Raw genomic sequence first — 26,962 nt, forward strand, 5'->3', positions numbered from 1 at the left:
TGAAAAGTAGCAGGTTATATAACATACCAAAAACTTAAGACAGTGACTGATCTACAAGAAAGGGGAAAGGTGAGCTTATATATTTGGCTTAATAATGCTGACTTGCAATAAGGGGTCTCTAAAATCTACAGCAATGGGAAGAATACAGCGCTGAACCAAATTCTGTGGAAAGTCCCATGCCAGATACAACTGAATACCAGAAAGACCCAGTGCTAGGCAAAATATCTCCTGACCTGACTCATGTTCCATCCTTCTTCCTGATCCCTCTCATGAGAACAGTTCGTAGCCCTTAAAATTAGAAAACCTAAATTCTTACAATCTATATTACTAATCAATAATCTAAATAAATAGTGTAAATTTCACATTGCCTTCAAGATAAAATGTAGTTTCCTACTCTCCTGAAGCTTACATCCTAATAAGAGAATATAACAAATACAACAAATAACTATAATACATATGACATAATAAGTTTCTAAGTGCTTAGAATAGTGTTTCTGGCACTTAACAGTGCATGCAATGCAGACAATGCTTAATAAATGGCTGTTGTTTCCCAAGTATAAGCATGAAGTACTCTCTAAAATCAAGGTCAGAGAGATCATTTCTGACTAGAGCAAAGGTTCTTAACCTTTGGCAGTCTGGTGAAGCCTATGGAACATTATCACAATAATATTTTGAAAATCACAAAATAATCGAAGCAGCCAGGTAGCAGAGTGAGTAAAAGCACCTGCCCCAGAATCGGGATGACCTGGGATCAAATTCAGATTCAGATACTTAGCACCACACCCAGAAATAACTGGCCGTGTAACCTTGAGCAAGTTACTTAACCCCAATTGCTTTAAAAAATCACAAAATAAAATTATAGGATTTCAAAGGAAAAAAATTAAAATGAAAAATATAACATGCATAAATATATATATATGTATATGTATGTATATTTTTGCCTGCGTGTGTATGTAAAAATGTTTATAGACCCTATGTTGAGCTAGTATTTGAATTGGACTTTAATATTTGGTAGAGATATAATAGGAAAAGCTAGAGAGTAAGATTACTTAGGGAGGGCATTCTAGCAACAAAGAGAAGTATAAACAAAGTACAACAAGTATAGGGCATGAAGGGGGGAGGGTTGTCTGTTCTTTATCTTATTTTCTTAGACCATAGATTTCACTTATAGAGTCAGGTAGGTAGTGAAGTAGATGGAGTCTTGGACCTGGAGTCAGGAAGACTTAAGTTCAAATCTGGCCCCATATAGTTGCTACCCTAATTGGGTAAGACACTTAATCTATTTTTTTTAAAGCAATCTGGGTTAAGTAACTTGCTCAAGGTTACACAGCCAGGTGTTTCTGGGTGGGTGCTAAGTGTCTGAGCCCGGGATTCGATACCCAGGTCATCCTGACACTGGAGCCGGTGCTCTTACTTGCTGTGCTACCTGGCCACCCACACTTAATCTATTTTGACCTTAGTTTCCTCAACTATAAGATGGGAAAAAATAGTATCTAACCCCCAAGGTTGTGTGAAGATTAAATGAGATAGCATTTGTGAAGTACAGTGCTTGGCACATAATATTCACATAATAAATGCTCCTTCCTTCCTTCCTTCCTTCTTTCCTTCCTTCCTTCCTTCCTTCCTTCCTTTCTGCCTTCCTGCCTTCCTTCCTTCCTTCCTTCCTTCCTTCCTTCCTTCCTTCCTTCCTTCCTTCCTTCCTTCCTTCCTTCCTTCCTATGAGGCAGCTGTATAATAGAGTGTTGGACTTGGAGTCAGGAAGACCTGAGTTTGAATACTACCTCAGAACCTTACTAGATTTGTGACCCTGCGAAAGTCTCTTAACCTCCCTCAGCCACAATATTTTCATCTGTAAAATGGGGATAATAACAGCACTAATCTCTGAGAGTTTTGTAAGGAAAGAAATGGTATTTTAAGGAGCTTTGCCAACTTTAAGGGGCTGTATGATGTGAGCTGCTTCTCCTAAAAGATAGTTGCATCAAACAAAATTAAAAGAGTAGCTTGGGGATAGCTTTGTGAGGGCCTTTTTGAAATTACCAGAGTTTCCCATTTCCTGCCAACAGGTATTAATTTTCTCTAAAAAGCAATAAAATTATCCCAAGACCTGATTGGTTCCTGTCTGTCTCGAAGAAGCTTGCTAGTCACCTAGGATCATAAAAATTACCAGTAATATGGATTCAGGTTTCCTCCAACTTGATGGGTGTCTGAAGACCATGAGAATCACCATACCCTGATTGTGTATGAAGCATCAGGAGTCACTTTTAGAAGCTATATGTCACACTACATTTAATGCACATCCTTGCTCTGATAGGACAAATAAACTTCTTTTTGTTAAATATCCAATGACATTTAAATAAATTACTTCATCTCAAATTGAGCCTAAACTACTAGGGTACTATTATTAGGCCTATCCCTAACAGCTCAAAATACTAAGCCGTTTGAATTCTAACTAATTGCATTAGGGATCTCTTGGAATCTGAAAAGGAATTGCAGGTCTGTCCTCACTGGTATCCCCCTACAATGATGAAATCATATACCAGTTTAAAAAATAAAATTTCAATGGTTATGTGATTTATTCAGGGTCCTATAGTTAGTATGTGTTAGATGCAGCATGTGAACCCATTTTTTCTTTATGTCAAGGCCACCCACTATCTGATGTTATGTTGTCTCTCCAGAGCCTTTTTTATTTTTAATTTCCTAACTTCTGTGTTTATAAAGTTGCATTAATGGAGCTCATTCCTTTTAATTATATGGAGAAAATTAATTAAATGACTGGTGTTTATCTGACATACAATGTAACCCCATTATAACAAATGCCATAGGGTAAATATGGTGTAATGGGAAGGGAAAGAACAGTCAGAGAAAGGAAACTTTGATTAATCTAAATTTTAGGTAATTGAGTTTCAGCTAATCATCTTTTCACCATGCTCCTGGAGAACATAGGAATATATGAAAATTAAAGAAATTCTAAGGAAAACTATACTTGATGATTCCAAGATAGTTTTATGTTTTCACAATTTTTTTTTCTCAGATTCTTCACAGGCATACTAGCTTCCATTTTGCTTGCTGTACTCTATCCTTTATTAGTGTTATTAAAAATATTGATAATTGATAGCATTCATATATCCCTTTAAAGTATCTAGTGCCCTTTAATCCAGATACCTCATATAATCCTAATAACCATTGGAGGAAGTTGCTATTATGACCCCCATTTTGCTGAGAAGGAACTGAGGCTAAAATAATATATGATACTTGCCCAAGACAACATAGGAATACAGTGTCTAAGATAGGGCCAGGATTTGACCTCAGGACTTCCTAAGTCTTGTTCTAATGCTTTGTACCAGAGTATGACTACTTCCTATAAATGGTTAACAGAAGAGAAAGCCATATTTACACTTTTTATGTTTCTCTGAAAAACCAGCATCTTGGGAAAACTCATTTAAATCTCAACTTAGGACTTGCCATATAAAGAATCTAGGTCACACTGTGAAGTATTGTATGATAATTTTTCTACTTTTGAAAGATCATCTGTTAGCATAACATTGGCAAGCATTATTTTGCTCCAGTTTCTGTTCTTCAGGAATATACGTGACCCATATCTTACATAGATACATAATATAATTTTTCATTTGCTTATCCTTTGCCAAGAAGAAATTGTGTCATTTGACCAAAATTACATGTTTTAGATAGCCATCATTTAAAGACATTGTATGTTAGAACAAAGAATATTTTTTTTTCCACTAAATTCAACAACAGTCCCTGCTGAAATACTGTTTGAGGATCTCTTGGTAAGAAATGTTTCTTCCCCTTGCCAAAACTAAACCCTCTGAGCTCATGATTCAATCATTGCTTGCCTTATGTGGTACCTAACTATTAATCATCTCTATTCTCTTTTACATTTTTAATCTCTCCCTTTCTGCTGACTTTTTCTCTATCTCTATATATGAGTATGTTTTGAGTCCTAAATAGTCTTTCTCTTTAGAGTGCCTTTTTACATATTATTCAAATGTTCTCCTTCCTTTACCAAATTTCTTGATAAGAAACTTCCTACCTTTTATTTTTCTGAATCAGGTAGTATCTGACCAAAGCTATACATAATACATCTAAACATAATCTTATTAATATCTAGCTTCATCATATCATTCCTTTAACTCAAAACCCTTCAATATAATTAATCAAAAGCTTGCTGTTTGCTTTTTTTCAATGGCTAAAATCAGAGCTATATTAAGGGAATTTTAAGAAACTCTTAAAAAACAAAAAATAGCCTTACTTACTAGACAACTCCAATCACAATTTAATTCATTCCTGTTTTTTAAGCAATGTTATTTTTCTAATAAAAGTATAACCACATACTCTTTTGAACAGTTAAAATGTGCCAAGCAAGGTTTATCAAAGAAAATGGGAATGTTTATTTTGCAGAAAAGATTCAGGAGTGATAAAATAGTGAGAAAATATAGTGGCATTTATCACTCTGGAAATAAAAAAAACTCACTCTAAAGCCCTTAAGCTACTTGAAAAGGGGTCACTGGAGAAGCTGGCTCCATCTTAGGCAAATATGATAGTAGCCTCCTAACAAAATAAGAGCAGGTAAAGTCTGAATAATAGGTGATAGGAAAAATTCCACAAGAAAGTCCTGAGATAATCATAAATATTCAGTTTGGAGGTTAGAAGCCAGTGAGAATGCAGATGCACTAGTCTGCATATACCAGCACTCAGCCCAGTACATGTCAGTCCTAGATCCTTATCTCTGTATCCTCGGTTGCCATATAGAGTTCTGAATATACCACTCTATGAACTTCAAAGATTTAGGAGGAAGGAGTGGCTAGGTGGCACAGTGAATAGAGCACCAGCCCTGGAGTCAGCAGGACCTGTGTTCAAATATGGCCTCAGACATTCAATTCAAAACTAGACATGTTACCTTGGGTAAGTCGCTTAGCCCTAAATGCCCTACCTTCTCCCCTCCAAAAAACAAAACAAAACAAAAAAGATATGGGAGGTGGGGAAATCCTGGGAGGTAGACATGGATGTCTCCATAGGAACCCACGTGATCTACGTTGAAACCAAGATGGACTGACCAATGTGCTCCAAAGCACAATAGGAACCAAAGCTTGGCAACAGAACAAAACCCAATTTGGGCACTAACTTAGGACTGAAGGCTGCCTTTGAATGTAAAGAAGAACAGACCTGCTTCCTAAAATCCAATCTAGAAACAGAGACAGTTATTTTGTTTTTTGTTTACAAAGAGGACCAATGACATCATGGGCAATGTCTTAACTTGTGTGTGAATTGGCTTTAAGTGAGGCAGAATTGCACAAAACCTTCAGCCTCTTTCTTCTTCTGAGACAATGAAGTCCAGTGGCAAGATAGATGGATGACTACATCTTCAATGCCTGGCTGAGCTCTAAGGCCTCCACAGTGCCTGTTTTATCCACCTTCATAATCATTGGAAAAAGTTGTTCTTATTTATTCATTCCTTTGGAGAAATTCTTCATATGGTAGACATTGCCCTAACTCATGAGCAGGTTTGGGGACTCCTAGTCCTCAAAGTGGTTTACCCCATCTGCCATGAAAAAGGCTCAGCAAGCCTTCACAACAGAGGAGCTAGTCCTCCTGAACATCCCATATACCCTAGAAGGTGAGATCAACTCCAAAAAAGTTGTACACACAAACTCAAAAGAAAAAAAAACACATACATTGTATATACATATGGACATACAAGTGTATGAATATACATATATACATGCACAATATACATATATATGAATTTTCTACAAGGATTACCTAAATATTTAGTATAAATAATTAAAATATATTCAAAATAAAAACTTCAGAGGAAAGTATTGGAAGGCAAATAACTAGCTTAGGGTAGAGAATTAAAAATTTTACCTAATAATAGACTTTTAAAAATTATAATAAACCAAACAGAAGACAATTCCTCCAAAAATGCAGAAAATATTAGAATAAAATAAAAAGATTTTTAAAATAGAAGAAAAGGAAAGATACATGCTATGGAAAACAAGTGACATGGAAAACAAGTCAAACAAAAAGATCAAAGCATCATGAGCTTCTAAAAAACATGGCCTTAAAAAAGTCTTGACACTATTAAGAAATCTTAAGTTCAACTTGCTCAGATCCATTTGAATCAGAGGGCAAGGTGAAAAAGCAATCCACTGATCACCTTAAGAAAGAAACTCCCGAGCACAAACACATGAGGCTGTCATAGCCAAATTTTTCCACACCCACATCAAAGTAGAAAAAAATACCACAAGAAGCAATAAAAAAGAGGTGCCAAAGAATCCATGTATAGTAACATTAGACCTAGAAGCTTATACTCTAAAAGATAAGAGATGCAGTAATACAGTAATTCCAAACATACATGTATTGGAATCAAGTTAAAAGAAAGAGTAAAAACTGCAAATTGAGTATAATCCTTCAGGGAAAATAATAGACCTTTAAGAAAATAAGGAGTTTTCAAGTATTTCTTAAGAGAAAATGATAGATGAACAGGTAATTGGGAATGCAAACATAAAGCATCAAGAGAAACCTAGGAAGGTATATTTACTTGTTCCATTGGAAGGGGCTATATGAAGATTATAGGCTAACACTCTAAATAGGGAGAGAAGAAACAAGCATGACTTCAGAATCCAAATGTTTTCAAAGTATTGAGAAAGTTAAGAAAAAGAAAAGACCAAACAGAAGATTGCTTTTCTGATGATTTTAAGAAGAAAGAAGGGAGAAATAAAAGCAATATTTTGGTGCATAAAGGATTAAAAAGGTGTAAATCATACTATTAATCATAAATGAGGTTTGTAAGATATGGAAAAAGGGAAAGGACTGCTCTGATAAACCTCATTTTTGTATGAATCAAAGAAATGAGGGGTGAAAACACATAGGGAGTTTGGTGTGGAAATACATAATAGTTATTCCTCTCTCACCTCTTAATTTCACCTTTTAAGTATAATCTCTTCCTATAAAATTGGTACTGTGACCTCTATCTATGTATACCTGAACACATATACAAATACATTCACCTATGTATTCATATGCCCATATAGACATATATATGTACGTATGTATGTTTGTGTGTGTTTGCGTGTATACATTCTTATTTCCTTCAACTATGCTCATACTGAGAAATGTTTCATAAGTTTTAATTATTGTTTTTCCATGTAGGGATGTAGATAGTTGAACTTTGATAAGTTCCTTATGAATTCTTTACCTTCTCATGCTTCTCTTGCTTCTTGTATATGGATGTCAAATTTTCTATTCAACTCTGGTTTTTTCATCAAGAATGCTTGAAAGTCCTCTATTCCACTGAATGACTCTATTTTTCCCTGAAACATGATACTTAGTTTTGCTGGGGAGGTGATTCTTGGTTTTAATCCCATCGCCTTCGACCTCCAGAACATTATATTCCAAGCCCTTTGATCCCTCAGGGTAGAAGGTGACAGATCTTGTGCTATCCTGATTGTATTTCGACAATATTCAAATTGTTTCTTCCTGGCTCCTTGAAATATTTTCTCCTTGATCTGGGAATTCCAGAACCTGACTATAATATTCCTAGGAGTTTTCTTTTTGGGATCTCTTTCAGGAGGTGATTGGTGGATTCATTCAACCTCTATTTTGCCCTCTGGTTCTAAAACATCAGGGGGGTTTTCCTTGAGAATTTCTTGGAGGATGATTTCTAGGTTCTTTTTTTGATCATGGCTTTCAAGTAGTCCAATAATTTTTAAATTATCACTGCTGGATATATTTTCCTGGTCAGTGGTTTTTCCAATGAGATATTTCACATTGCCTTCTATTCTTTCATTTTTTTTTGGACCTGTTTAATAGCATCTTGATTTCTCATGAAGTCACTAGTTTCCATTTGCTCCAATCTAATTCTGAAGGAATGATTCTCTTCAGTGAGCTTTTGAGATTCTTTTTCCATCTGGCAAATTCAGCTTTTTAATGCATTCTTCTCCTCATTGCCTTTTTGAACCTCTTTTGCCATTTGAATTAGTCTATTTTTTAAAGGGTTATTTTCTTCAGTCAGGTTGTTGACTCTTGTTTCAAAATTTTCTTTCATAGTTTTCATTTCTTCTCCCAATTTTTCCTCCACTTCTCTTATTTGGTTTTAAAAATCCCTAAGGTCCTTAATAGCCTTTAACCAGCTTGTATTTTTCTTGGAAGCTTTTGGTGCAGGAGTTCTGACTTGACTTTCATCTTCATGTTCTATGCTTTGATCCTTTTTGTCCCCAAAGTAGGAGTGTAAAGTTGGATTCCTCTGCTTGCTTGGCTTCCCTCTTTTGCTCATGTTGCCACTCAATTACTTGACTTTTGGGCTTTTTGCCACAGTAGGACTCTGCTACCAGACAGGGGAGCTTTGTCCCAAATGCTGGGGTTTTCTCAGCTGCCAAAGATACTAGATGGGTGCCCTCTCTGAAGCCTCCACACACTCTGGCAAGATGATCACACAACCCAGGACCCCCAAATCCATATCCAAGCAGGTTAAAGCAAGAGCGATTACCTCTCAGACTGGTTGCCTGATAACCCTACAATCTACAGACCAGTGAGTGATGTTGCCACATGGCAGTGGCTGCAAGGCCATGGTCCCTCAGCGGCTTCTCCCTTCAGGGGAAAAGGCTGACTCCACTCCCAAACTACCAGATCCCAAAGAACACAGTGCAATGATCTGTCACTTTGTCCTTAGCATCTATGGGTTGATAATTCTGGAAACCACCACAGCTGCTGGTGATCTGAATTCCCTCCAGCCAGCAGCTGGTCAGGCTGCCTTGAGGCTAAGGCCTATGGCTAGAGGAGGCATGGGGTCGGATCCCAGAGTGCTGTGCTGTCCACTTTCTGCCAGCCTGCAGGGCTGTCCTCAGCAGTAGGTTAGCTTCTCTGTGTCATTTTTTTGGGTTCTGTAGCTCCAAAGTTTGTTCAGAGTCACCTTTTATACGAATTGGAGGAGGTGGAAGCTGGAGCCCTGCATAAGTCCTGTTTCTACTCAGCCATCTTGACTCTGCCTCCAAGAATGTTATTTTTTTTAAAGTAATTGGTTAAAATTATATTCTGTTTTAAAAAGGAAAGCTAGATTATGAAAAGAGGTTCATAATGTCATATATAATCCCATAGGGAATTGTTCTTGTTCATTTAGTTTAGTTTAGTTTTTTGTTTTGTTTTGTTTTGTTTTGCGGGGAGGTGGGGGTTGTTATTTGCAGAATGTTTTTAAAATGAAAAAAAAAATAATCACAGAATCCTGGGTGTGGAATCATGAAGAGCTGTATCAAATACTGTTTCAGAATATTGGAATCTGCTTTGATGGGTATTATTCTTATCCCAGAATTTTCTAATGCTGATAAAAATTAGATTCTTCTGATGTATATATAGAAGAAAGTTAGTTAATTATTGTTAATTCAGTTAAAATATTAGTAAGAAACAGCTCATTTATCTTTTTATCTGAATATAATTCTATAAATTCATGCATATATAGCAAGACCATAGTTTTATTTTAAATTGAAGGCATTGATCAATAACCCTCTACTTTAAAGTTTCCTATAGTCTATATGTCAAATAAATGTGCTTAGGAATCATTATTACTACATATTTCAAAAATATGAAAGATGTTTAAACTAATTTTTAAAGAATATACAATCCTCCTTGAGTTTAAATTAATTCCAAGGTTTTTTTATATGTATAATTCAGATGTACAGAGCTCAAAATTACATATGTATCTGCAATATCGATATGAAGTAAATTTACCTTGAGGAAAGTTAAATGTGTCTGAAAGCACTCATATGTGATACCTATGCAAAAGAAAATTACATTTTAAAACTTGATTGAAAAAGAAGATTGCAAATTCTTGTGTAAGTCCTCTTTCAGGGAACCATAATTTTCTGGGCCTAGGAGACTAAAATTTATTCCAAATATATTAGTAATATTGTTGGTCCATTTTTAAATGAACTTACTCAAAATAAAAAAGCACATTATAAAAACAAATGTTGCAGATAAAATCCAATATTTTTAAGAAGAATGAAACTCCTATAATTAGGCCAAAAACTATTTAGGTAAGAAAAATTACTACACTTTCATCATTGAATCTATTATAAGATTGTGTTGTATTATACAATTCTAACTCTGAGTACATGTAAAAAAAGATATTACTGTAATTCTATAATAGAAAAATGTAAGCTAAGAGTGGCATTATTTGACATTAAGGATCTTTGACATTAAGGACCTTTGACTCCACCTGGATTATGGACACTGACTAGAATTCTTAGATTAAACCTTGACTAGCAAGGAAGAACATTAGTGACCTAGTTACTTTTCCTTTTTTACTCCTGAATACGACTATTTAATTTATATACATAATTTTATCAAGTCAATCTGTAAACCTATAAATTCCTTGAGGTCAGAGACAGTGTAACCTATATTGAGTTGCTTGCTTTCTCAATGAAGGTGGGTGCAGAGAGAAGAAGGGAGACCATTTGGAACTCAAAGTTTAAAAAAACAAATGTTAAAAATTGTTTTTACATGCAACTGGGAAATAAGATATATTGGCCATGGAATATAGAAATCTATCTTTCCCAAAAAGAAAATAATAGGGAAATGGATAAAAGAAGGGGGGAATGAAGGGAGGGCAGACTGGGGGAAGGGGTAATCAGATTGCATACCATCTTGGGTTGGAGGGAAGGGAGAGATGGGGAGAAAATTTGGAATTCCAAATCATATGGAAATGATTGTTGAAAATAAAATAAACAAATTAATATTTAAAAAAAATAAATAAACATATTGAGCTGTAAAGTAAGCTTCTATAAATTTCCTGAAAAGTCTTCAGGAGAAATTTCAGTAGCAGTTAGTGGGACATAGGATGATGGGAACAAAATGTATGTATTACTTACTGTTTCTATAGGATTCTGATTTTTCTTCCTCTTCTTCCTGCTCTTTCCACTCCTTTTTTGTCCTATTACTTTTTATTGTCATTTTCTCATTCTTCTCATCTTTTTCAATGAGGTTCCAACAAAAACGATTTTGAAACAAGTAAAAAAAGCTTAGAGCAGCACTATTTGTTCCGTTAATGATGCTATAAGAATATATATATATATATATATATACATATATATATATATATATCTGATGATTGGGGAAGGACTGAGTTAACTATGGTATGCACATATGCACATGTCACATATCTGGTTGTTTTAGGAGACGTGTATTTAACTTTGAGTAAGAAAGATCTACGTTCAAATCTCAGACACTTAGAAAGCTGCGACCCTGGGCAAATCACCTTAAACTATGCCTCAGTTTCCTTGTGTATGAAATAGTGAGGGTTGAGCTCTCAGTGGACTCAGAACTTTTCCACACTAAATCTGTGGTATTATCATCATATAAAAATGATATATTACTACTCTGTAAGGAATTACATATATGAAGTTTTCAAAGAAACATGGGAAAATCTGAAGTGATGAAGAGTTAAGATAAGTTTAGAGCACTAAAACCAATATGCACAATGACTACAACAAAACAAATTATCGTCAATCTTGAAACACATCAAAATTGGTCAAATTGTCAGTATTAATGCTATCATGTCAGTTTGAGTACACGTGGAAAATATCTTTTGAACTAAAGCAATTTTTAAAAGTTACTGATGGCATTTGACTGCAACTTCCTACAATAGTGCCATCTATCTACATCTGACTAATTAAAGTAGAATATTCTCTCTGAGACCTCAAGTCATTTGCAAATGTCAGTATCAATGTTTTCATGCATATGTTGACTTTGAAGTCAAAGGATTCACAAGGGACCATCAATTATGATATTTGTTGCTGATAAAGGCCATTGGCCATATCTTTTACAAAGTCTTGTAAAATGGAGGTGCCTACAAATAATTTATTTTTTTTCTTTTCAGAGAAAAAAATGAGAACAAGAAAAACTAAGTTGTGTACTTAGGGTCCTTGGTTGAATACTGGGATAGAAATGAAGATTATAGTTCCTTGTGACACTTTCAATTCATTATATGCTGCTCATTGACCTTTAAGAATAAACAGAAACTCATGATCAAAAAAAAAATTCAGGACAGAAAAAGAAACAGTAATATCTCATGGTGTTTTCCCTCTGGCTTCACAAGCCATATACCCGGTGTGCCAAACATATGCTATACATATGCCTTACAGTTCAAAATAGTTACTTTTAGCCTCGTTTACTTTTGTGTGACATTAAAAAAAAATGTAATAGGTGCACGAAGCCTCCCATTTAGAACTAGAGAAGGTATATTATGTGCCATGAGTGACAGTACGTTTAAATGCAAACTTAATCTCTGCAAGTTTATTTGTATGGTGTTAGAGATGAAGCCTTGCAGTCAGTGTTGTCTTTTTTGGTGTGAAACTTCATTCCAATATTTTGGAGCAATTTGTTTCTTATAATCGCAGCAAAAATAGGACCAAATTTATGATGAATCAGTCACTAGAAAATATGTCTATATTTTCAAAGCACAATCATACCCAAATCAAACACATTTCATTTTTTTTCTAGAACTCATAACTAAATGTCCACTTCTATAGTCAATAAACCGATGAACAAAAATGACTGGAAATTACTTTTTGGACAAACTCTGGCTGCTGGCTTCTTTTTTTCATTAGATTGTCCTTAAGTTGATAGATGACTCTGCAATCAGCTCAGAACTGGATTAAGCAGATTCATGTTTAACTTCTTATTAATTTTCCATGTCATTTTCCTCAACTGAAAATAAGTGATAGAAAAGTGAGTGGAGGCTGTAATGTGTATGATGTGTGCAAAAGGCAGTGTAGGATCCAAGCTGAATAGAGTGGAAGATATATTTTGAGAAAACATAATTTGAAGTGAATGTGGACTTGGTGGCCTTTAAACTACATGTAATTGTGGAAATTACACAAAATAGTATTAATTGAAATGTGACACTAAGTATGAACATTAATAACCTACCCATGTATCTGTCTTAGGCTCTTAAAGTAACCATACCATCATGACCCTGCAACAGAACTTCTTAATCATTTTGGGTCATGCACTTATTTGGCAATATACTGAAACTTATGGGATTCTTCACGGGGGTAATTTTTTAATGAATAAAATAAAATTCCTAGATTATAAAGAGAACCAAATATGGTAAATTATAGTTATACATGTGCATATATACATATACATACCTACATATATGTGTGGGTATACAGTTGTCCCTTCCACCTTGTGACTTTCCCCGTAATGGTTTCAATGCACTAAGGCATCAAGAAACTAAATGTGAATTTGTGGAAACAGCAGATGACACAGGAAAAAAACATTTAGAAACTCAGAAGTTCATACAATATGTGTAGAGTATTATATAATATCAACATATTTTATCTTTTAATACCATAATTATTCAGACTTTTTCTCTGATGTGAAGGGAGGATCAAAGAATTTTACATGGATTTTCCAGATATTGCGGAATTGTACACCCAACCCCTGTGATGTAAAAAAGATAATTGTATACCGGTATATATGTATACACACATATATGTATATGTGTATGTATAAATTTGTATTTGTATGTATAAATATGCACACATACAAACAAAATTTTTTAAAGTTCATGGAACCCAAATGAAGGACCCCTGATTATAAAATTATAAAACACCTCAGAGATCATGTAGACAATTTTTGAAAAAAATTAAAAAATGTAAACTAAATGACTTGCCAAAGGCCACAGGGATCATTAACACTGAAGAGAGAGGATTTATAGCCTAAAATGAAGAGAGAAGAAGAGAAAAAAGAGAAGTGAGGGAAGGAAGGGGAAAGAGAGAGAAGAAGAAAAAGATGAGGAAGAAGAAGAAGAAGAAGAAGAAGAAGAAGAAGAAGAAGAAGAAGAAGAAGAAGAAGAAGAAGAAGAAGAAGAAGAAGAAGAAGAAGAAGAAGAAGAAGAAGAAAAGTTATACTTGTATGAAGTAGTTAGTAAAAAGAAAGTGAAGGGGTCAGAACCAAGAGAACACTTTATACTTAAATAGCAATGCTGTTAAATGTGAATAACTCTGAAGGTCCTAAAATCTCTGATCAATACAATGACCAATTATGTTTTAAGAAAACCAAACTTCCAACTTTCCACTGTTAGTGCTTTCCCTGGAGGGGATGGGGAGACTTGATATTTTGTGTATGCTTGCGTGTGTATATATTTTATTCATAATTTAAATATCCATTTTGTGTGTATGTAATACACATATAATGTAATATATGTATATATGTATGAGTATATCTATCTCTATACATATGCACACACATGTATATATATTTATGTGTATATGCATATATATATATATTTAATTTGAAATATGCACACTTTGTCTCCCTAAATCAAGTGAATAACATTGAGTGCATGCAGTCAGGAACATTTTTATTTAAACTTTATTTTATTTTTCTAGCTTCCATTCCTTGTACATGCTGAGTACCTAACAAAGATTGCTGAACTGAACTGGAAGTTGCTGAGCAACTTTCAACATCCAGGAAAAGATCCACAAGAATGTGTGAGGTAATCAAAGGCTAGGCAATTAAAATGCAATTCCAATTTTTGAAAAAGAGAATAATTTATAGACTATAGAATGGTTACCTACCATCTTAAAACATTTCAGCCAATATTCTAGAACTCATTGTTAAATTGTAAAAAAAAAATGAACATTTAGAAAACTAAGTTGTGATTGCCAATGCCAGAATGAATCACATCAAGAACACATCTTTTCAAACTAAACTTATTTCTCTTCTATGGAAATCTTATTAAAAGAATTGAAAAAAAAAATCACGTGATCTTTTTGTGGAAATGATGGAAAGACATGAATTAGATGATAGTAAAATCATTTTGATTTGAAACTACTCAATTTAGAAGACCCAAAAGGGGAGCATTCATGTATTGATTACTAACTAGGAAATAGATCCCCCAGAAGAAAGTCCTAGGAATGTGTGCTTAACATTGTTGTTTAACATTTGTATTAATGACTTGAATAAGTATGATGGTAGATGGCATGTTTCTCAAATATACAGATGATAGAAAGTTGGAGAGATAAGTAACAAATCAGGTAGCAGTCAGGATTAAAAGGTCTGGGAAAGCTAGGAAATTAAGCATCTAATCTAAGATCTGATAAAATTAATTAGGGATTAATGTGAAGTCTTACAGTTATATATAGAGACTATACCAGTGATTTCATTGGTATAAAGGAATTCCTGAGCAAAAAAAAATGCTTCTTCCAATATGGGTCAGCAACTTTTCTGTAACTTGTAGTATTTGAGATTTGCCTATAGTACTGAAAGGGCAATATCACATTTTTCCAATATCATATTGTCAATATCTATTAGATGCAGGACTTGAACCTAAGACTTTCTTGCTACAAGAATAGTTTCCAATCCACTTTAAAACAATGTTTCTCTTGGATTTTTCTTTTAAATGATTGCTCAAGAATAGAGTCAAGGAAGTTTGCTTGGGAATTGTATAAAATAACTGAAAAAAATTATTATTTTAGTATAGTGCAAAGTCAGAGTATCAGATCCTGTATCAGATCCTATGTATCAGATCCTGTAAATGCATGGTACAAAAAAGTACTAAAACATGATCCCTCCTTTCAAAGAGATCACATTCTAATGGGATAAAGTACAAAAATGTGAATTTCTCTCTCTCTCATTTCCCTTTAATTTAATTTTTTTAATATTTATCTTTTAAAAATGTTAAGTTCCAAATTCTATCCCTTCCTCTGGCCCCTCCCACAGACCTTGAGAAGGCAAGCAATGCCATATGACTTATACATGTGAAGTCATACAAAACATAATTTCCACATTAAGCCATGTTGCAGAGAGAGAGAGAGAAAATAAACAACAAAAAAAGTATGATTCAATTATGATTCAATCTGTACTCAGAGCTCATGGGTTGTCACTATGAAGGTAGAAAGCATGTTCATAATAGGTCATTTGAATTGTCTTGGATTATTGTATTTTAAATAATTTATTATTGTTTTGCTTTTTTTTCAGAGGGCAATTGGGGTTAAGTGACTTGCCCAAGGTCACATGGCTATTTTTTTGTGTTAAGTGTCTGAGGCCAGATCCAAACCCAGGTCCTCCTGACTCCAGGACCGATTCTCTATTCACTATACCACCTAGCCGCCCCAATAATTTATTATTTTTTAACATTTAAAAATTTGTTGTAAATTCTACTTTTTAGTCTAACCCCACCCCCCATCCACTGAGAAAGCAAGCCATATTATATTCATCACACATGTGAAGTCATGAAAAACATATATCCATATTAACCATGTCAGAATAAAAAGAATTAGACATATTTTAGAACATAGGGGTTATTTTTCTTCCTCCCTAATCATCTTGAGAAACAGACCTAGTAGGGGTACTTCTGGGATAAAGGGTATATAGGCAGCTTAATAATTCTTTGGACATAATTCCTGATTGCTTTCCTAAATATTGGATCAGTTCAGTTTCACCAAAACTGAATTAATGTTGCAATTTTTCAACAACCCCTCCAACATTTGTTGTTTTTCCCTTCAGTCATTTTGGCCAATCTGATAGGTGTGAAATGATATCTCAAGGTCATTTTGATTTGCATTTCTGTAATCAATAATGATTTCGAACTTTTTTTTCATATGACTTTAAACTATTTTGATTTCTTCATTAGAAAATTATCTGTTTGCATCCTTTAACCATTAATCATTTGGGGAATGATTCAAATTCTTACATATTTGATAAAGTTTTTCATATTAGATATACTAGACCTTTATTTTGTGACAATGTTCTTTCTGTTTATCAAGGAAATTTGAAGAGCCTGGAGTTTTCTGACCTATTCTACCATCTTCCTAGAATTCCCCTCATGAAATATTTCATTCAGGAGTTATTTTCATCATCAAAGTTTGTACAACATTTGCCATTTGGTCAAATTACTCTCCCCTCCCCTCAAGGAGTTATTTTGTTCAATATTGTTCCTCTTTTATGAGACAATTAATTATCATTTCATAATTTTATTATGTCATTCTCATTCTTTTCACAATATTTTTCTCTGCTATTTTCATTTGATTTTTAATTTTTAAAGTTTTTCCAGGAATTCTTGTTGGGCTTCTGTCCAATTCACATTTTTTATCTTTGAAGTTTTGTTTGTAACTCTTTTGATATCATTGCCCCTGAGTTTGTGTCTGGATTGCTTCTGTAAACATAGTAGTTTTTTTATGATCAAGTTCTTTTGATGTTGTTGTTTGTTCATTTTCCCAGCCTTTTTTTTCATTTTGAACTTTATTTTAAAGTTTTGCTCTGTTTCTGGGGTGGATTTAGGGATACTGTTTCAAGCCTCAGACTTTTTTGCACTGCTAATTTAGCGAGTATTATTTCTGGGATTTGGGGAACTTTGAGGTATTTCCAAGGTGATGTGGTCCAGAGAGAGCTATGATAAATGATCTTCTGGTCTGTGATCTGGTCCTTAACCTGGAAGTCACTTTGGACAGATACTGCTTATGATATTTATTGTTCTCTTGGGATTGCAAGCACTCCTTTCTGATCTGGAACAGTACCCCAGGTGTGTTTGGGCATCCGAGCTCCCATTGGATTGCAATTGAAGTTCTGTACACAGTGTGGGCATAGGGTCATTTGTAATCTCTCTCTAACCAGTTGCCTGATCCCCTTATTGTTTCTGTCTTGAAAAATCCCAAAGCTCCTGTTGCTGCTGTTGCTACCTTCAAGGCCTATAGGTGGTATTGCTACTACTTGGTTTTCAGGCCAGCCCCTACCTAAATATCACAGACCTTTCCTTCAGATCTCATAAATTGTCTTAGACTAAATGAAGTCTCACTCTGAACCTTTGTTTATTCTGCCACATGAGAATTTGATTTGAGATGTTATGTTAAAGTTGTTTTGAAGGGAATGTTGGAAGAATTCTAGTACAATGCTTGCTCTACTCTGCCAATTTTACGCCAGGAATGGAAGTTCAATCCTAAATTTTTGCACAGCATTTTCCAGATTCTCTCCTGCCATCATTGTGGGAATGATAGAAAGAAGTTGGATATGCAAGAGTACAATTAAGTTAATTCCAAACTTGTTGAATAAAATAGCTAGATTAAAGTATAATTATTATGTATTCCATATCATCTTAGAAGGAGGATTCCAGTAGAGTACACTTGAGACCTTTAATTGGCTCTGTACTGTTTCACATTTTAATCTTGAATTGGAAAAAAGGCACAGAATAGGAAATCTTAATGATTTTTTGAGTGTGGTGTAGCACTTTGGTGATCTTGTGCAGTTTATGAACCTTTTCTATGAATAATAATTTTAAACGTATAAAATAAAATTGTAGGATATACAAAGGAAATCCATTCTACTTAAATTTTCTTTCTACCTAAATGTGTCTGTCTGTCTTTTGACTATCTGTCTGTCTGCCTGTTTGTCTATCTAATAAATTCAATGATCCCTGGCATAAAAGAGGAATGCTTTTTAGATTTGTAGATGACAGCTTAAAGGAAGTAGTTCATTCATTGGATAGCAGAAACAGGATCAAAAAAAGATCCTGAAACAATAGAATATTGAGCCACATCTAATATGATTGTATTTATTAGAGAGAAAAGAAAAGTTTTATACTTTGTTAAAAAGTAATAAATTTCAGAAGTGCAAAAAGAGGGTGTTTTGAAATATATTTGTCTAGAAAAGATATGGGCATTTTAGAGGACTTTATTTTGAACTATCAGTGTGGTAAGGGGGGAAAGAAAAGAAAGGGAATTTTAGATTATACTCAGAGTAACATTAATGTCCAGGGCTAAGACCATGAAAGTACTACAACATTTTGCCTTGGTTATATATTTTAAGAATTGTATTCATTTCTGGGTACGACATTTTAAGAAGGACAGTGATAAATCAGGGAAAGAATCCAAAGAATGGTAAACTGGATGGTTAGTGGCCTCATGAACAACACTTTGTTTATCTTTAAGACAGATGGATTTTCCTACTTGCTATGTTGTAATTTTTATTTTTTTGACCTGGATATTTCTATACCATGTTTATATGCATCCTTTTTTCCCTCCTAATTATTAGTTGCTAAAATAATAACTGTGATAATTATATTTTGATTTTCAGTTCTTGAACATTAGTTGCAGATATAATAGAGTTCTAGTCACAAAGAATACTTGCAATTAAACAAAATTATCACTGATTACTCTTTTTCAGTTGAGTTTCTTCAACAATGATTTCCAGTTGAATCTGAATAGTTTTAATGAGATTTTATATTTTATTTTTATATTTTTATGTATTTTTTATATTTTATTACCATCATTGCTTTTTCATAATTGTGACATATATATCACACTGTTAATTGAGACTTGGGATTTTATCTCAATGAGAACAGTATACTTGAGTGCAGTGTATAATTTGAAAACAGCACCTTGACTTGTCAGCAGAAAAGACATACATTCTTTCCTTTCATCAAAACATATTATGCTTCTAATTCTAATGAGACTGAGTAGATATTTGGGGGAAGAACATGGTACCAAAGATAAAATACTACTAAAGAACAAATTATCTAATTTTCCTAGTAAATCAATATTTACATAAAAATTAGGGAAATGTGCATTCAGATTTCTCTGTGTTGTTAATGATCACTTCTAATTCAGATTTTGATAACAGCATATTGTAGGCTCAATCTTTGAATAAATGTCTCTAAATAAATGATATTTTCTTTATGAATTATACTTTTAGGAAACACCTGTTAGGTTTTACCTTTCTTATTGATAAAATATGAAATAAAATTAAGAGCTTGTGTTATGATATATTTTGTGGGTATCTGTTTTCTGTTTATAAGCAAAAATTTGAATATGATATGGGAAAAAGGGGGTATAATAGAATATTTCAAATAAAATATAAATTGGTCCTAAACACAGAGTAAGACATTGGCATTAAAATTATTCTAAATTTGTTCAACGCCTGAAGTATTTCCAGGTTTTAGGCTGTAAAGGTTGGAAGTCATTTAGTAAAGCATAATTGTTCCATGTTCCTCCTAACTTTAAACATACTCCTTAACTTGGTTTTGGTTCACCCATTCTTCTCTTTATCATCTCAGTTCTTTTAATTACGAGGAATTTCCTGGACCTCTCCAGTTAAAATTAGGTTTTCTCTTTGTTTGAATTGAAATATCTCAATCCTACATGAAATTCATTTACTCATGTATTTTCTTATTTATTCAAAATGTAGCACTTTTCTCATTTCTTTTTACTGTTTTGCTTGGATAACTTAGTTATTTGTATTTTTTTGGACTGTCTGCTTTTTTTCTCCTGGTTTACATGCTGGCCTTACAGGTACTCCCAATTCTCGCCTTCCCTGCAAAATAAGCGTAAGGCCTCAGACCATAGCCATCCATTCTACCCACAAGACATATCTATACATTTAGACAGCCTTTATTGAAATGCCCTCTATCTTATATTTGGCAATATATCATTTGTGTGTATATATATATGTATGTATGTACACACATATACACATGTGTGGATGGATGGATGTGTGTATGTAATATATATGTGTGTGTATGTGTGTGTGTGTATATATATGTATATACACACACACAAATCAACTTATATGTGAGCATATTTTTGTCCCTAATAGAATGTAAATTCATTAAGGCTAGGGATTATCTCATTTTTGTAGACATAACACAGTATCTAGCATAATACTTGACCTATGGTAGACACTTGATACAGACTCATTGATTGGTTGACACTAAGTTTAATTTATCAGGTGTGTGTGTGTATGTGTGTGTTGACCTCAAGTTAATTAGCATCATCACAATAATATGATACTTAAAAAGCTAACACAATAGTCTACTTTTCTTATTTTCTTGGAAAGCTTATTTTAGAATAAGCTAGATGTATGATGTAAAAAATAATCTGTCCAGTCCTGTCCAATCAAGCGGATAGATGAAGGATATAAAGAGACAGGACTAACACTTTAATGAATTGTTTCTTGGTAAAAAAAATCAAAACAAAACAAAACTTATTTCTTCTTTTAAGGGCAGTGATTTTTTTTCTGATGAATAAATTTGTTGTATGGTTTGCTGATTTCCTAAAGTAAAAAGACTTTTATAATTTACTAAATGCTTCTTACTAGAGAGGTAGAACATATTATAACAGAGAGTGCTAGCTTTGGAATAAGGAAGACCTGGGTTTAAATTCCATGCTAACATTTTTTAGCTGTGTGACTGTAGGAAAATCACTGAACCTCAGCTTCTTTATTTGTAAAATGGATCTAACAATGACTACAAATCCTATGTAACAGAGATGATGTAAGACAGAAATGAAATAATGTATATTAAACTCTTTGTAAACTTTAATGCACCATATAAACACATGCTATTATTACTATTTTAGAGACAACTTAGTATAATAGATAAAGAGTTAACCCTGGAACCAAGAAGACTTTCTTTTTTAAGTCTTCTTGCCTTTGACAGATAGGAATTGTATGATCTGTTCAAATAATTCAAAGTCTTATGTCCTAGTTTCCTTATAGATTATAATTTATAGACTAGTTGCCTATTTGCATTTATTTGGGGAATTTCCACAATAAAATTTCTCCATTCAGAGAGAATCATAATTCCATGCTTCCTCTGGAAATTATTCATATTTATTTATCTCACATAAGTGAGATTAGTGTAGCATTGTGGCACTAAAGGGCAACATAATCTTGTGTTAATGTGTGTTAATGCATTATTTCTGTAAATGACATTAGAATTTTTAGTTTTGTTCCCCAGTGTAAAGTGGAAGTCATGCTTTCATTTTAATGAATTCGATGGAATTAATTTATGAGCAAATTCGGGTGATTTAGGATGGGGTCAAAAGGTCCTCTCTGACCTTCACATTTCACCATGTAACCAGTCACCTACTTTGTCTATGGGTAAAGTCACCCTTATCTACTGAACAAATGTATTTAAAAGCCTATTTGCTTCCTTATTCTTGGCAATATCAAAATTATTATATTTTTTAGTTACGTTGAATAGGGTATAATAGTTTCACCCATTCTTTATCTTCCCCTCAAAATCTATGTGAGGTCTCTGACTGTTTCTCTCTCTCTCTCTCTCTCTCTCTCTCTCTCTCTCTCTCTCTCACACACACACACACACACACACACACACACACACACGAACAACAAAAAAAGATCTTTAAAAGAGAGTGGGGCAGCAATTAGTTATATGATTGAATGACTGAGGCAATTTTCTATTGCTGATAGGGTCTGTCCTTCTTAGTTATAAATGGATCTGTTTCTTAAAAGGGAAATGAAGTGTTAGTGCTTGTTAAATCTGTTATGACTTTTAGAATAGAGGAAACTGTTTTCCTTAAAAGCCTCTGGTGGGATCAGCAAGCAAGATGTAGGAACTCTAGAAAGAAGGAACATGACTTCATGATCTAACTAGTTCATCAATAGAGTAGAAGCAGTGGTGTGCTGATAAAAGTTTAACAACTGACTCTTGGGGGAATAATTCTACTTACAACATATTTTTAATTTGAATTTGAATTATTTACAATTTCTACAATATTTTCTTAAGTCTTCTAAACAATTCAAGAAAATAATGTCAAACCCTGATTTGTAGTGATTGTGTTTTGTTGTTTCTTTGTTGTCCCCTGAGGTATAAATGCTTACATGGAAATTTTAGCAAATAGTTCAAATGAGCTAATTTGAGCTGGCTCCAGCACACCTCTGTAAAACTCATACATGAAAGATCTGATTTGGATAAGATTTCTTTATACAAGATGGTGGAGTAGAAACAGGATGTCGGCATGGCTCTGGCTCCCACCACCCCCAATATATGTAAAAAAAAAATGACTCTAAACAAATTTTAGAGCTATAGAACCCAGAAAGTGACAGATTAACAAATCTCCCACTGAAGGCAATCTGAAAGGCCAGAAGGAAGGGTGCATTTCACTGTCCTAGGAGTAAAGTGAAGCCCTGTGTGAGCCACTGTGGTTCAGGCCCCAGGGCAGCCCTGACAAAGGGCAGCCAGAGAAGACTTCAGGAGAGTGAATCACAGCAGCTGTGGCAGTTTCCTGACTTCTCAACCCATAAATGTCAAATTAAAAGTTCAGTTGGGAACTCTGTTGGAAGAGGGGATCAGAAGAGCATAGTCTGGCCCCTTCCCCTGGGGCAAGAAGTGGCAGAGGTGTGGTGGATGCAGCTTTGCTGCCTGTCTGCTTCTAGAGCTCCTGGACTGCAGATCATAGGGGGACCAAGGGACCATTCAGAGGATAATCACCCTTGCTTTTACTTGCATGGATCTGGTTTGTGGTCTTGGATGGTGGTCCTGGGGTTTGTCACCGGTGTGCCAGAGCTTGTGGGCATGGAAGAAGAGAGTGCCCTCCTAATAGATCCAGAAACTGAAAAACCCCCAGCAATTTGGGACAACTCTCTCTCCATTCTGAAAGCTGAGTTCTACTGTGGCAAAGAGTTCAATAGTCAAGTAATTGACTGGCAACATGAGGAAGCATAAGAAACATAATCCTGCCATAGATTCTTTTTTGGGGACAAAAAGGATCAAAGCATGGAACAGGAGGAGGAAGACAATTTTCTCCTGATGTTTAAGTTTCTGCAATGTTACGCCTATAGTTTTAATACCTGGATTTATCTATGTCAGAATTCCTGCTTCAAAAGTTCCCAAGAAAAAATACAAATTGTTTACAGGCCATGGAGGAGCTCAAGAAGAATTTTGAAAATCAAGTAAGAGAAGTGGAGGAAAAATTGGGAAGAGAAATGAGAATGATGCAAGAAAATCAAGAAAAGCAAGTCAGACTGACTGAAGAAAACAATACCTTAAAAAATAAACTAAGTGAAATGACAAAAGAGGCTCAAAAAGCCTATGAGGAGAAGAATGCCTTAAAAAGCCGAATTGTCCAACTGGAAAAGGAATTTCAAAAGCTCACTGAAGAGAATAATATCTTAAGAATTAGTTTGGAGCAAAGGGAAGCTCATGACTTTATGAGAAATCAATATACTATAAAACAGGTCCAAACAAAAGAAAAAAATAGAAGGCAATTTCAAATATCTCATTGGAAAAAACCACTGACCTTGAAAATACATCCAGGAGAGATAATTTAAAAATTATTGGGCTACCTGAAAGCCATGATCAACAAAAGGGACTAGACACTATCTTTCAAGAAATTATCAAGCAAAATTGGCCTGATATTTCAGAACCATAGGGTAAAATAGACATTGAAAGAATTCACTGATCACCTCTTGAAAAAAATTGCAAAAAGAAAACTCCTAGGAACATTATAGCCAAATCGCAGAGTTCCCTGGTCAAGGAGAAAATATTGCAAGCAGTCAGGAAGAAACAGTTTCAGTACTGCGGAAACACAATAAGGATAACACAAGACCTAGCAGCTTCTACATTAGGGGATTGAAGGTCTTGGAATATAATATTCTGGAGGTCAAAGGAGATAGGATTAAAACTAAGAATCACCACCCAAACAAACTGAGTATAATGCTTCAGGGAAAAATATGGTCATTTAATGAAATAAAGGATTTTCAAACATTTTTGATGGAAAAAACATAACTGAACAGATAATTTGACTTTCAAATGCAAGAAGCATGAGAAGGCAAATATATTTATACACACATACATCTTCCTATACATACATACATATATATATATATATGTATACAATATACATACATATATTCCCTTTGACTATCTTCATACTGAGAAAAGTCTTATGAGCTATGATTATTTTTTTACCATGTAGGAACTTATGAAAGTTGAATTATTTGTATGTATAGGAGGGTGTATGTGTGTATAAATATATGTGTGTGTGCATATGTATGTGTATGTATACATAGACAGAGGGCACAGAATGAGTTGAATATGAAGGGATGATATAAAAAATAAAATTATTAATTTTAGGTGAGAGAGGAATATATTGGGAGGAGAAAGGGAGAGATAGATTAGGTTAAATTATCTCATATAAAAGAGTCAAGGGAAAACTTATAATGGAGGGGAAGTGCAGGAAGGTGACAGGGAAGGGGTCAACCTTACTCCCATTGAATTTGTCTTAAGGAGGGAATGACATACACATTCAATTGGGTATTCTACCCTACAGGAAAATTTGGAGAAAGGGGCTAAGAGGGGGGATGATAGAAGAGAAGGCAGATTGGGGAGAGGGTAGTTAGAAGAAAACACTTTTGAAAAGGGAAAGGGTCAAAGTAGAAAATAGAATAAGTGGGGAGCGAGATAGGATGGAGGAAATTATAATTAGTCTTTCACAATATAACTACTATGGAAATGTTTTGCATTACTACACATGTATAATTTATATTGAATTACTTATCTTCCCAGTGTGGGTGGGGGAAGAAGGAAGAAGAGGGAAATATCTGGAACTCCATGTTTTAAAAACAAATGTTTAAAAATATTTTTTTTCACATACAATTGGGAAATAAGATATACAGGCACTGGGGTATAGAAATCCACCTTGCCCTACCAGAAAATTAGGGGAGGATGTGGGAGGATATAAGAGAGAACAGATTAGGGGAAAAAGATATTTGGTAGACCCAGTATTTTGGGGTGGGAGTAGGGAAAAGTTGGGGAGAAAATTTGTAACTCAAATATTGTGGAAATAGAAGTTGAAAAATAAAAATAAATTAGAAAAAAATACAAAAAATTAAATGTCTTCACATTGGAGAAAAGAAATGAACCATTGGCAAATCATAACTATGGAAATGTTCCCTTTATCCTAGGATGCAAATAATTTTCTGATCTAAGGTTCAGTCAATACTGAATTAGATTCATACTATAACTCTACTGACCTACTGATTTTAAGCTTTTGGTAAAAACACTTATTTTTAATAGTTGTCTGCAATATAGAAACCAAAAAAAAGGTTTTTTGCTTGTTTTTCTGAACAAGTGATCATTTTTGTGTAAGGGTCCTTCCAAAGAGAAAATATTATACTTTCCCAGGTTTATTGAATCAGTCTGGTTAAGATTAAATTAGTGAATACTATATGATTTATACCTGAATGAATATACATTTAGAGCTAGTGGAGAGACCATGGAACTTAATCCATGGAATATCCTCATTTTATAGAGTAAGAAATTAATCAGAAATTGGAGTAGAGATCATTTGTCCTGTAGCACAATTGCGGTAAAGAAGATCTGCATTTAGATCCAGCCTCAGACCCTTATTAGGTGTGTGACCCTGGGTAAGTTACCTAAATTGTCTAGTTCAGTTTCATAAAATGCAAATCATAACATATTTTTTTGCACAGCTGAGGATCAACTGAGATAATTTCAATATAGCACTTAGCATAATGTCTGGCACATAACAGGCACTTACATAGTTTATTCCTCCCTCTGATCCCTTTCTTAAACATGATAAAATGAATTTATCAGTATCCAACAGTTAACAAAATGGGAAATCAATAAGAAGCTTTTCTCATAAGATTAGCAGTAAAACAAAGTTGTACAGTCAAGGAAAAAGTAAACAAACCTTGGAAAATCACCTAATACAACTTGACACTCAAAAGAATTGGGGTATGGAACTTTTATAGAGTTGAAATCAATAATGCTCAAGGGAACTTGGATCTAACAGGAGTGTTCTGGAACATTTTTAGCAACCAACTTTTTGTAATAAAATGTATGGTGCAAGACACTGTTAGGTTTAATCTGCATTGTTAACATTTTTGCTCTCATTTTCTTAAGTATAAATAATCAACAAAACAAGAAAATTAACCCTGATTTGTAGACTTTGCTGATTTCCAAGGTATAAATGCTTGCACTGAAAGTTTAACAATTGACTTTCCTGAGTTAGTTTTTTTTTTTTTATGCAATCGGGGTTAAGTAACTTGCTCAAGTTTACACGGCCAGGTGTTTCTGGGTGTGGTGCTAAGTATCTGAGCCCAGATTTGATCCCCAGGTCATCCCAACACTGGAGCCGATGCTCTTACTTGCTGAGCCACCTGGCCACCCCTAAGCAATTGGGGT

This window comes from Petaurus breviceps, unplaced genomic scaffold, assembly GCF_028583685.1.
Source record: "Petaurus breviceps papuanus isolate PSGF00001 unplaced genomic scaffold, PetGlider_PUasm1.0 79, whole genome shotgun sequence".
Lineage (NCBI taxonomy): Eukaryota > Metazoa > Chordata > Mammalia > Diprotodontia > Petauridae > Petaurus > Petaurus breviceps.